At 35.1% G+C, this 12,669-nt stretch overlaps 1 long non-coding RNA gene across 1 annotated transcript; it reads left to right on the forward strand.

Annotated features, from left to right (window-relative positions):
- The first annotated feature begins 9,420 nt into the window (after positions 1–9,420).
- LOC118490194 lies at positions 9,421–11,559 on the forward strand. The gene is made up of 3 exons (XR_004888580.1): positions 9,421–9,552; positions 10,946–11,003; positions 11,418–11,559. It is a non-coding gene; the product is annotated as an uncharacterized LOC118490194 (long non-coding RNA).
- The last annotated feature ends 1,110 nt before the right edge of the window (positions 11,560–12,669 follow it).

Raw genomic sequence — 12,669 nt, forward strand, 5'->3', positions numbered from 1 at the left:
CATTTAAACTGTATTATCAGTATTTTTAACACTTCACCCACTCCTCGCACACCCTTATGTTTCGAAAACGATGAAACGATAAATCTTGTCAATATATGATGTTTTTGGTTGCATACCTGGAACTTACCGAAGTTAAATTATGTTAGAATCCGAAATTATATTGATTACATCGTATGTCATTTATCAAAACTTAATTAGTTACGTAGATGGTTAACTTTGAATAAATTTGTGATGGTTGTGATAAGTTAGGGCTCAATCCAAATTGAGTGGGTCTTATTCCCATGACCAGACGGTCTATGAGGCTCCTTTGAGATAACAAGTGGTGTCCTTGATGCTCTTTTGCCATAGCCTTTTTCACATGTGAATGATTCTCGGGTAACGAGGCAACGTTTTAATTTTTTTTGAATGGCAAACAACAACATTTTATTTATCACCAAACTTTCGGACAATACAATAGTTAGACCATGAGTAGTGGGGTTTTTTTGGGTGTTTTCCCCTAAAAAAACGCCCCATAACGCCCATCTCCCACCCCCGGGGGAGTTTTTTTCAACAAAATTGCTTTTGGTGTGCTTTTTTCCACACCCTGGTCCATTAGTTTTAGCCAATCACCCTTCATCTTCCTTTTGTTTGTCCAATAAGATTTTTTTATGGTTTTTTTATTTAATTTTATTACACCTCTTTTAACATAATGTCCCACATCCACACTACTCCCATTTTAGAAACGCCCCATAATGCCTCATTGCTGACTGGGATGCCACATGACACAAAACGCCCAAGGGTAAAAGCATTACCACTACACATGGTCTTAGTAAGCTACTAAACCAACCTACCTTTACATCATCGCCTAGAAGACAACGCTTTAATTAATAATGTTTTACCCTTATGCAATACAATTTGCACGAATTATGAAAAAAGAAAAATCTCATATACTCTTTTTTTCTGAAAAGTTTAAATGAATATGACACAAATGAGATGGTAAGATTTGACGAAGAAAAACTATGGTAAGATGGAAAAATCTCATATGCTTCTTTTTTTTTTTTCTTTTTTGTTTGTTCATATGGGACTGCTTCCCAATTCATCCCCTTCAATCTAATTCTCTTTCTCAACTGCTGAAACCTTTTTCTCTTCTTAGTTCATTACAATTACAATACCATTTAATCTTTTTATCATTTCAAATCTAGTTGTTTTCAGGTTCTTAAGTCAATTCATATATTGCCATCTTTTAGATTCATTGTAGAACCTTAGGAAATTTCTACATATCTACAATGTAAAAAATATTATAACTGCATAATGCGAAACCTAATGCAACGTTGTGTCTTACCAATTTACAATATTGTGTCGAAACCTAAGGCAACGTGTCTAACACTACAGTAATGCGTGCGTCTAAGGTGTCAAGATCTACATGAACGAATTGGACGATTACAAAAGTGCATTTAAACAATTATAATAATTCTTCTAAAAGCCACTTTTAATTTAACGGACTAATTTACCCTCACTCTAAAACGTGGGGGCTATTTGGTACAAAAAATTCACTTTAGACAAAAATGGCAAACATGTTCAAACTATAGGGATGATTTTGGCAATTAACTCAAATAAAAATAATGAATTTATTCAATATATTGTATTTTATTTTGTAACATTTTAGATTTGTAAAGTTACCAACCTGGAAGTGGATGAACACCGTTACTCACCTCCATCGTGTAATGCTCATTGTTTTGTGTATTTTTGCTTGTGATTTGTAGTTTGGAGGGCTTTTGGTAATCAGAATGTTACCTTCTAAGCTTGAAGAACGAGATGGAGATATCATGTTCATAATCAGCAGAAGAATGCTAGATCAACACGTGAAATTCGTAAGAACTTCCGGCCGTTGATGAGGTCGCCGGCGACAAATCCGGTGGAGGATCTCATCTCTGTTGTGACACAACTTTTGACCAGCTTCGTTCAACAAATTTTTACCTGCTAAAGGTCGTCGTCGTCACTTGTGCGGTCAAATGACCTACATCGATACTACACGGTTCGCCAGAATTTAAAACGGAAACTATATGATTTGAATCGGCACCGCACGGTTCGTCGAAAATCAAAACGGAAACTCTATGTTTTGAATCCACCGCACGGTTCGTCGAAAATTAGAACGAAAACTTTATGATTTGAATCGGAATCTCTGTAATGAGTGTTAGATCTAAAGCCATCTTCATTATGAGTGTTAGATTTAAGCAGGTCTAAACAAATTTTCATTAATTATTAATATGATCGAGTTGAATTATAAAGTTACAGTGTCTATTCATGGCTTATTTAAGCTTTCAAGATATGAACAAGGAGTATCGCCAATGAATATTAATTAAGTATTTTATTTTTTGTCCACAATTGTTTTATATAATTCTCTAATTTGTTTTATATGTAAATCTTTACTTTTATAAAGTTAGAGTTTAAAAAGAAATTACATTTCAGGCCTTGTATTTGTGAAATTTCAAAAAGAAACTCTCATCAAACGGTTGTTTTTTACTCATTTAGACATTTGGATGAAAATGACAAAAGGTTACAAATATAGGGGGCTATTTGATACAAAAAAATCATTTTAAATAAAAATGACAAACATGTCCAAACCTAAGAATAATTTTGGCAATTAACTCTTTTTATTTGTTAGCATCAGTCACATGTCGAGAAGTCGTTTTCTAGATTTGTACTTTTGTTTAGAAGGAGCTGTCAAATTGGACACCACCAACAACTCCTGAAAGGTAGCCCACAAAACCGTGATAAGTTATCATGGTGGCACACCATGGTTGCTCCATCACTCGATTATCTGTCATCTTATTTTCCTTTTTATATTTTACTTATTTAATTAATAATCATCATAATTATATGAAAATAGAGTAAATTATACGAATTATTGCTCTAATAAGTCAATGTTTAACAGATTTCTTGAACGTCAGCTAGCTAATGTTAGGATCAAAACCAAGAGATATGAGTAAATATTTGACATTATAAACGTAGTTTCGTAAAAGTTGACATCAGTTATAAAATTTTCACTTATCATATGGACCGTATCTACTGTAATAATATTATATTAAAAGGAGTGATTGAATTTGTGGTTTAAGACTAAGTTATTTGATTATTATGATTTGAACATGTAACTGTTTACTTTAATATTTTAAGTTTTATAAATATAAATAATTAGGTTATTTTTTCAATCACTCGAACTTTTAATACGTTCCTAGGGTTGAGTTATAATACAAAGTATTTAAAAATAAGAAGGATAAGAAGCCATCACAGAGTGACAAGTGTCCTATGGGCAATTAAATGGAAAGGGTAATTTTGTCTACAAGAGGAAAGAAAATATGCACATGCAAGTCACATGTTATTTCTCCCCAATTTTTAAACGTTTGTAACTTTTTTATACATCATTTGTTTTTAAAAAAAAAATATACCATAAAATCGAGCGTTTTTTTTATCATTAATATGAGTACCATATTCTTATATTTTTTAAAAAAAATTCAAAAACCCAGTTGCATATTACACAATGGACATGATGTAAAACACAATGTAAAGTAGATCATAAACACAATCAATGACAACAGAGAAAGACACAATGGACAACATACTAAAACACAATGACCATAACGTATAACACAATGGCGATAACATATAACACAATAAGTATCAGACTAAATAAAAACACAATTTATGACAACAGATAAAAGACACAATTAATGACAGCAGATAAAAGACACAATGGAGAGCAGATTGAGACACAATGGAAAACAAACTAAAAACACAATACGCAACAAACTAAAACACAATGAGAAAAGATAATAAAAAAAATTGAACAAATTATTAAAACACAATGGACAACATATTAAAACACAATGAATAACATATTAAACATAATCACCTGAACTAATAACACAATTTATATAAAACCCAGATATAACACCATCTTCATTGTGTCATATATTGTGTTATAGGTTCTTATAAAAACGCAATCGATGGAACCCAAATTAACATTGTGTTATATGTTTTGATAATAACACAATGGACATGATGTAAAACACAATGTAAAGTAGATCAAAAACACAATCAATGACAACAGATAAAGACACAATGGACAACATACAAAAACACAATGACCATAACGTATAACACAATGGCGATAACATATAACACAATAAGTATTAGACTAAATAAAAACACAATTGATGACAACAGATAAAAGACACAATTAATAACAATAGATAAAAGACACAATGGAGAGCAGACGAAGACACAATGAAAAACAAACTAAAAACACAATACACAACAAACTAAAACACAATGAACAAAGATAATAGAAAAAATTGAACAAATTATTAAACACAATGGACAACATATTAAAACACAATGAATAACATATTAAACACAATGACCTGAACTAATAACACAATTTATAGAAAACCCAGATATAACACCGTCTTCATTGTGTCATTTATTGTGTTATAGGTTCTTATAAAAACGCAATGGATAGAACCAAAATTAACATTGTGTTATAGGTTTTGATAATAACACAATTTATAGAAACTCTACTGACCAAAATCCAGTTAAAAGACACAATTACCTGAACCTTTAACGCAATGCAAAAAAAACCCAGTAAAAATGAAATTTTTTATTTTATTTTTATATGATAATATGATACTCATATTAAAGATAAAAAAACGCTTGTCATTATGGTGAATTTTTTTTTTAAAATGTCGTATGAAAAAGTTATGGACGTTTTAAATCGATGGGGGAATTGGCATGTGCCTTGCATGTGGAGAGAGAAAATCCATAAATATAGGATTCCCTTTATGCCCTTCTATTATCTTCTTTTCCCTACAACCAATCTCAACCCTTCAAATCTAAGATCAATGGACTGGAATCCTTCTTACCCTTCTTATTTATTTTATCATTTGTATTTGATCCTAACCCTACGTTCCTATATTTAAAGTTCCTATATGTATGTGTGTGTGTTTTTTTTGGAACGACTTTCTTACATTCTTGTGTTTGGTTATCGCACTTTTTAAATTGGACAGTTTCGTTGCCCTATTTCGGCCAGACTGTGTTATCTTAAGTGGGTCCACGCTGGCTTCAGAGTTTGGCTTTGGCATCCACCAAAAAACCATACCGTCGGTTGTCATTTAACATAAGGTGAGACGAAACCCGAGTGGACTCGAGATTCGAACTAAAAACCTCGCACAATGCGTAGCTCAAATCCTTTATTGCCCGAATCCATCAAAAGTGACACAAGTGAGGATCGAACTTGGTCTCCACTGAAGAATTCAAGACTCCTACCACTAGACCACAATTGTTCAATTATGTGTGTTGTGTGGCTTAAAACGCATTGTTCAATTATGAGTGTTGGGTCGACAATAGCCATTTAGATGTCGTCCTAAAATTGATATCATGAGATTTACTCAATAACCAAACTGATGAAACACTAGATGGTACTGGACTATTTACCAGGTCGTCTTGTGCAGGATGGTTCAACCTCTGTTATTCACTCGACGAATGACTGATTTGGTTCTGGTTTGGTTTCACGGTTTGGGCAAAACCAACTTTTATTAAAAAAAGGCATAACACATAAAAACATTTTGAACTAATCAATTTACAAATGAAAAAAAATATTTGGGAACAAAAACTAATAACTTTTAAGCAACGTTTATATAATTTACTAGATTAGAACCCCATGTATTACACGGGTTGAATAAATGTAATTTTATCTACTAAATTAAAACAGTTATTCTTTAAAAATCTCATTTATTACATGAATTGAACAAATGTAGTTTTATATATTAAATAATAAAAAAATTATATCTCTAAGAACCCATGTATTGTACTGAATAAATGTAATTTTATATACCAAATAATAAAAATCCGTGTATTTTACGGGTTGAATAAATCTAATTATATATACTAAATGATAAAAAATATATCTTTAAAAACACTATGTATTATACGGGTTAAATAAATGTAATTTTGTAACCGTGTATACCGCATGCGGGGCGAATATATACTAAATAATAAAAAAGTTATATCTTTAAAAACACCATGTATTACACGGGTTAAATAAATGTAATTTTGTATAGTAAATAATATGCTATTGGATTCGTTTAAAAAATCATAAATTTGGTTCGGTTTAATTCGAATCAAATCACAAACTTGGTTAAGTTTAATTCGAATTGATTAGAACCCCAATTTGAAACATCAAAAACATAATTATATTATTTGCTTCTCTTCCTAATTATTGTTTTTTTGAAAGTTTGATATAATGTATAATAAGTTATTTTGTAAATTTTGTTTGTACTTTAAATTTTTTATATGAGCGTATTATTGTTTTTTTTAATTTAAGATTATTGTTTTGTGTTATTATTTAAAAAAATATCATTAATTTATAACTTAGATTTGAAGATAATATATTATTAGAAAAAATAGAATGATTCTACCCGACATTCAAAGTAAGATAAGATTTAATATTAATTGATTATTTATTATTTAATTAATTGATATCAGATAAGTATGAAAAGGCAGGAAATTACAAATGTAGACGTCTTCAATGAATGACACGTGTCACTTATTGGTTTTTTTTATTAAAGTAGATAGATTCGGTGTAGAATAATATTTAAACAAATGAGACTTCTTTGTCACCTACAAAATCACAGTTAATTAAAAAATAGTTAAGTTATAAGTATTATATAATCATAATTTTATTTTTAGAAAACCTAATACAAAAATATAGATATTTAAATACGTGTAATATAAAATATATAATAAAGCTAAAATATATAATAAAGCTAAAATATATAATAAAGCTAAAATATATAATAAAGCTAAAATATGTTATTAAACTTTACGGTTTGTTTCGATTTTATACGGTCTGTTTTTGTATAAACCGTAAACTAAACCATTTACTACGGTTGAATTTGAAACCGACCGACCGAAAGTTAAAGAAAAACCGACCATGAAACCAAGCCAATGACTGGTTCAGGTGGTTTCACGGTTTGAAACCGTATCGTGAACATCTCTCCCGCCCCTTCGGACTCGGAAGATAGGTGGCAAAGGAAGGATGGCTCTAGGCCGGCGTTCAAGGTCAAACTAGCTCGGCTAGAGTTGGAATAAGATAAACTGCGTTCGTGAGAGACAAAACAGGAGGACGTCTTTTCAGCTTTCGAATCCCAACTCTGCAATGCACTGAGCATCGTCTTTACCTAAGGGTACGGATGATCTAGTGGTATACCATGATGCTCTGAATCAGAGTCCCAGTTACACACCGATGCAACACGAGAGAGTGGTGACTTACGTGATGGAATTACGAAGAGGAACTGCACGACACCCAATCTGCGGTGGAAATCGTGGCCTTTGGATTTAAGTTGGAGGCATTACTTGGACGGTACCGAAGGCACCACCTAGACCGATCACAAGGGCCTCCCGTGTACCCTAGTTTCGAAAGAGCTAAATCAGTTAATGGCATCGCTGGATGGAACTTTTGGATGATTACGACTGTGAAACTTAAATGTGCACGAGCTTTATATCGACTCTAACCTACCTGATCAGACTCGCTCTGTTCAAACTGGGAAACTGAAGGAAGAGGATTTTCAAGTTGAACCCATGCGGGGCACGGAGAAGCAACTTTTGGCAAGCCGGACGGTATCCGCTACTTCCTGGAACGAATATGGATCCCACTATACGGCAATCATAGGGAACTTGTGTTGAGCGAAGCACACCAGCCTCGATATTCAAGTCACCTGGATTTTTATGGAATATATTGGGATCTAAGGATTTTGTACTGGCGACTGGGCTTAAAGGCCTAGACAGCGAAGCATGTGAATGACGTTTGACTTATGCTAAAGTTAAGGTGGAACATCAGAAACCTTCTGGTTTGTGTCAGTAATCAGAAACACCCATTTGGAGATTAAACAGACAGCCATGGATTTTGTCACTGATTTACCTAAAATTCTAAACGGAAACGACATCACCTGGGTGATCGTTGATTGCCTCACGTTACCAGCACATTTTCTCGCAATCAAGGAAGCCGATGAGTCTTCACAGCCGTAAGTGTTCCTCTGAGAGAGGCGGCTTTTAGGCACGAGGTGCCAACTCCTGTTACCTCCAATTTTGAACTATACCTGAATTATGGCGGACAAAACACAACACCCTCGACTCACGTCTAGACATGAGCATTGCTTATTACCGTAGGATAAGCGGTCTGAGTAAACGAACCATCTGACACTCGAAGACATGTTGCGAGCATGTGAGTGATTAACCTTAGTAAGAGTTAGAAGGACATTTACCTTTGGTTGAGTTCTACTGCAGCAGTCATCGTATTAGTATTTAGACAGCTCTGTTTGAGGCATTGCGTGAACAATAATGCCATCCGTGTTGGGTTAACGTGGGTGACAAACTAATCACAGATCCATGATTTGTACTCGAACCACTTGGGAAGATTGTTTCGATCAAAAAATCGTTGGGCGACAACGCGTGACCGACAGGAAAGCTGATAAGCTTAGGAAACACTGGGAGTTCGCTGTAGGCGAACGTTTTATAATCGAAAGTCTCACCCTGGGAGGGTGCGGTATGCTATAGACAATGTGCCAAACTTAGTTTACGATGCGTTGGGACATTCGGATTTCTGGAACGAATCGGTGACATGGTTCACAAACTCGAGTTAACTGACGCATTGGGTAACGTTCGCGATGATATTTATGCCTCGAATCTAAGGCAGTGTTTGTCCAATGAAACACTTGTGATATCTTTACCAGAGTCCAAGGTTATCTGACCAGTTGTATTTATTAGGGAATCTATCGAAAGCATGGACCAAGAAGTCAGGGTTCGTTAGCATAAGTCGTACGACAATCGTGAGAGTTCGTTGAAACTCAAGACGTGGACCGGAGTTCATGTGGGAACACTAGAATCTGAGGAGGCTTAAGTATCCGTGATCGTTCAAAATTGCAGAATCGAATTCTGCTGCGACTGGTGAATTTCGGGACGAAAATCCCTTTCAAGTTGGGGATGATGTGGTACCCGCGGAAAATCCACAGTCATCCTGAGTTAACATCTTGCTGTTTTGGATTACTTGTCAAATTTCGGGACGAAATTTCTTTGAAGTTGGGGATGATGTGACAACTCGTATTTTCAAGGTCTTTCCTTGCCTTATACAAATTCCTTTATGCTTTGTTCTACGTTTCGATCACGTGTATGTTGTAGGGAATGGACGATGTGTTGGTTTATACTTAATTGATCGATTAGAATGTAGTAGTGTTATTAAATATTATGTGAACACATCCCAATTCACGTACCGACTCACAACTGTCCACTCTTGTACTTTGATTCTCGACCCACTCACATCTTGTGAGCCCAACTCGAGCCCAACCCCCCATACACCACTAATTCCCTACGTAGACTTTGAGGGCCTTCATGTAGTTACATATTGCAAAACCACAAACTCCCTAACCCTACTTCTCATCTACCTAGACGGCAGCCCCCACCTTGCAACATTCTCTTCGTGGAATCCACCTGCCATGTTCGCACCATACTCCCACTCAACTGGTATGATCTATCAATGGCATGAATCATTTTCTGTTAATTATAATTTTGTGCTAGTAACTGTCCTGAATGTGATTAAATGGAATATGATTAAATCAAGCTCTGTGAATATGTAGATTGTTGTAAATATTAGTTTTAGGGAGCATGATGGTAGTGATTTTGATGGGTATTTGGTTATAAGCTGAACTGGTGGTGATCGATGGTGATCACTATGAATTGTGAATAATTGATAATGTGCAAATCATTATTACTATTGATATGATAATGTGAATACATGGAGATAATTAGGGTTGTAACGATGAAACTGTTAGGCAGCGACGAACCATACCACCTCCTGACGAAAAACTGGTCGATGAACCTCTTGATTTTTCGTCGACACATTCTCGGCGAAACATGGTGTTTCGTCACTACCTGGTCTCAACGAAAGATTGAGACTTTCGCCATATCAGGGAATTTCGCCATGTAGTCTTGTTTGTTTACGATATTGAAACTGTTGTGTGATTATATGGTGGTTTCACTTGTCGAACTGATGAAATAATCGTGAAGATGATTAGTCCAGTGATATATATTATAGGATTTAGTTTAGTTTATCTTGGTTGAATATTTATGACTGTGACATAATTATTAGAGATGATTATGGGGTTCAATGATAAAAACTAAGGTTGCATAGTGGTTTGGAATATGTGATGTTGATTGGATGATGATTGTGTTATGTTTGTTGGTTGTGAAAAATGTTACTAATCTTGAATGTGGTTTGTATAAACTCAATTGCAAAATAAACAACTAATCAATTCACTGTATAAATTACACATTAAACTTGGGCCGAATGTTGGAGGGATCGCACAAACAAAACGTCCACTTACACTTGGTTTGGGCCTCTCATGCGTATTGGACTACAGCTTTAAACCATGCCGCATACCCGGGTGGGCCTGGGTTGCATATGGGCCGTGAGTTCAACTCCAGCCGCGCGGGCTTTGGGCTGGCATTGCTTGGGCCGAACGCTAGAGCTGGGCCACACACATACACATAGATAGTAGTTGGGTCGAACCGTGTAAAGAGACCACTTAGGTATTCACATACATGAATGCTTGATGTAGCGGATTAGTTAACTATTGCATAAATTGTGAACTTGCACTACTCGATATATGTTATAAAAATGACTTACATCATATGCTAGGTGTTAAGAGGAAAATGATGTGTGTTATGGACTATGGACTTCATGATAAACTGTTATAACTTGTATGAGGTAAATGAATTGATAAGTTGCATGATTAACTGGTATGCCATGTATGGTGATATGTATGGTGATGTGTAAATTACTTGTTCGTTACTTGAATGACGTGTGAGAAGAATCCGTGATCCATGTGTAACTGACCGTCTTTGGTAACCACGGTAGGGTATGGTTGGCCAACTTGGAACGGGAAATATAACTAAACATACCGAGCAAATCAAAGGTGAGTTCACTGCTCTTTTTCCAAGCATGCGTTCTGGGGAGGAATGTCGGGTAATGGGTTTGACTGGAATGTTAAACCTGGGTTGTTAGTTAATACACATATATCTATCACTCAAGTCCCTCCTACCGATTGATGCTTGTCGGGCAACGGGGTATTAGTTAATAGCGTTATTTAGGTTTGGCACCCTCACACCGCACCGAGGAGGTCGGGAGTGAACTAATGACCCCCGTCTTGACCATTGCTTTGATAGAGGCATTGGGGTTTAGGGAAAATAATCTGGAGCCATCGGCGGTAAGCGTGTGATTAACAACATCGAATCGTTGAAACGTTTTAATCTGGTAACTGGTAACTAAACACATTAACAAACTTTGAACTCACCAGCGACGTCTGACACACTTGTCTGCATGCTTGCAGGTCTGTAGGTTTGTATCACAGGAACTTGATGTCTGGGATGCTGGAGTGGTCATGGGTCGAATTGCATGGAATCATGAGGCGCGTCAAATGGCTTTTGTACATTTGGGTTATGAAACTCTAATTAACGTATTATGCTTCTGCTGTAATGTAAAAATGTTTTGTAACAATGATTTTAATAAATGAAAGTTGTTTGAAATAATGTTATGAGTTCAACATGATTGATGGCTGGATCTTGGTACGTCACACGCCTCGCGGGGGTTCTCGCATGTGGTATTTTGGGGGTGTGACGTAATATATCATGGCAATACTAGCATGCAACTCCTACTTGTCAACCCAAAGATTCCCGCTAGCGTAATCTTATCATAGCAACGATAAGATCGATTTTTTTGCTTAACATGACCTCAAGAATACGGGCGGTGCATTAATCCTATAGCACTATACATGTTAAGGGAGGCTTGATTGAAGTTAATGACAAAGGATAGTGCAAATAAGTTTTAGCATGTATGAATTCATAGCATAACGTATTAAGCATGTATATCGGGATGTTTGTTTGTGATTTAAGCATAAAGTATGTGATTGAGTGATTTTCATAATGTATACGTATTGCACCCAAAGTGACGGAAATTTAAAAGGGGTCATGTACACTCACGGTTTTGCAAGCTTTCCGAGTTTGAACAACGAAGTTGATAAGTTGTTGAGATTAGAACACCGAAGTTACCCTACATGGGGAAACGAAGGTGTATGAGTATTTGGATTTTGTGGAAGATTCGATTCGGAATTTAAGTATATAAAAGTATAAGTACACGAAAGTATATCTTGTCTAAATACTCGTTTTGACACTAAGTTCGTATGTGTCACACCCCAACCAATGGTGAAATCATCGGAGTGGGACTTGTTCAAGATTGTAAGAGACTTCATAACACTATCTGTGACAATATTTAATTCAACCGATTTCATTTCATAAATAAATTGTCAAACATTACAAAAAAATCCAAATACAACATTGTTCAATATAACATAACCAAAATTGATACAATACTTTAAACCTAACGTCTAAGTGAGTATCTAGGCATCTTTTGCTAATCTATTTCTTAGCATCATCAATCATCAACCTGTAACATGTTTAAAATACAATTCAATGCAAAAGCAAAGGCAAGTATACAAGTTTAAGAATAAGTATAAGTATAAAGTTTAAAACGAATCCACATGGCAACTTAGTTTATACAAGATCAACCAAACATGGCATGCAATA

This window comes from Helianthus annuus, chromosome 3 (genome assembly GCF_002127325.2).
Source record: "Helianthus annuus cultivar XRQ/B chromosome 3, HanXRQr2.0-SUNRISE, whole genome shotgun sequence".
Taxonomy (NCBI): Eukaryota; Viridiplantae; Streptophyta; class Magnoliopsida; order Asterales; family Asteraceae; genus Helianthus; species Helianthus annuus.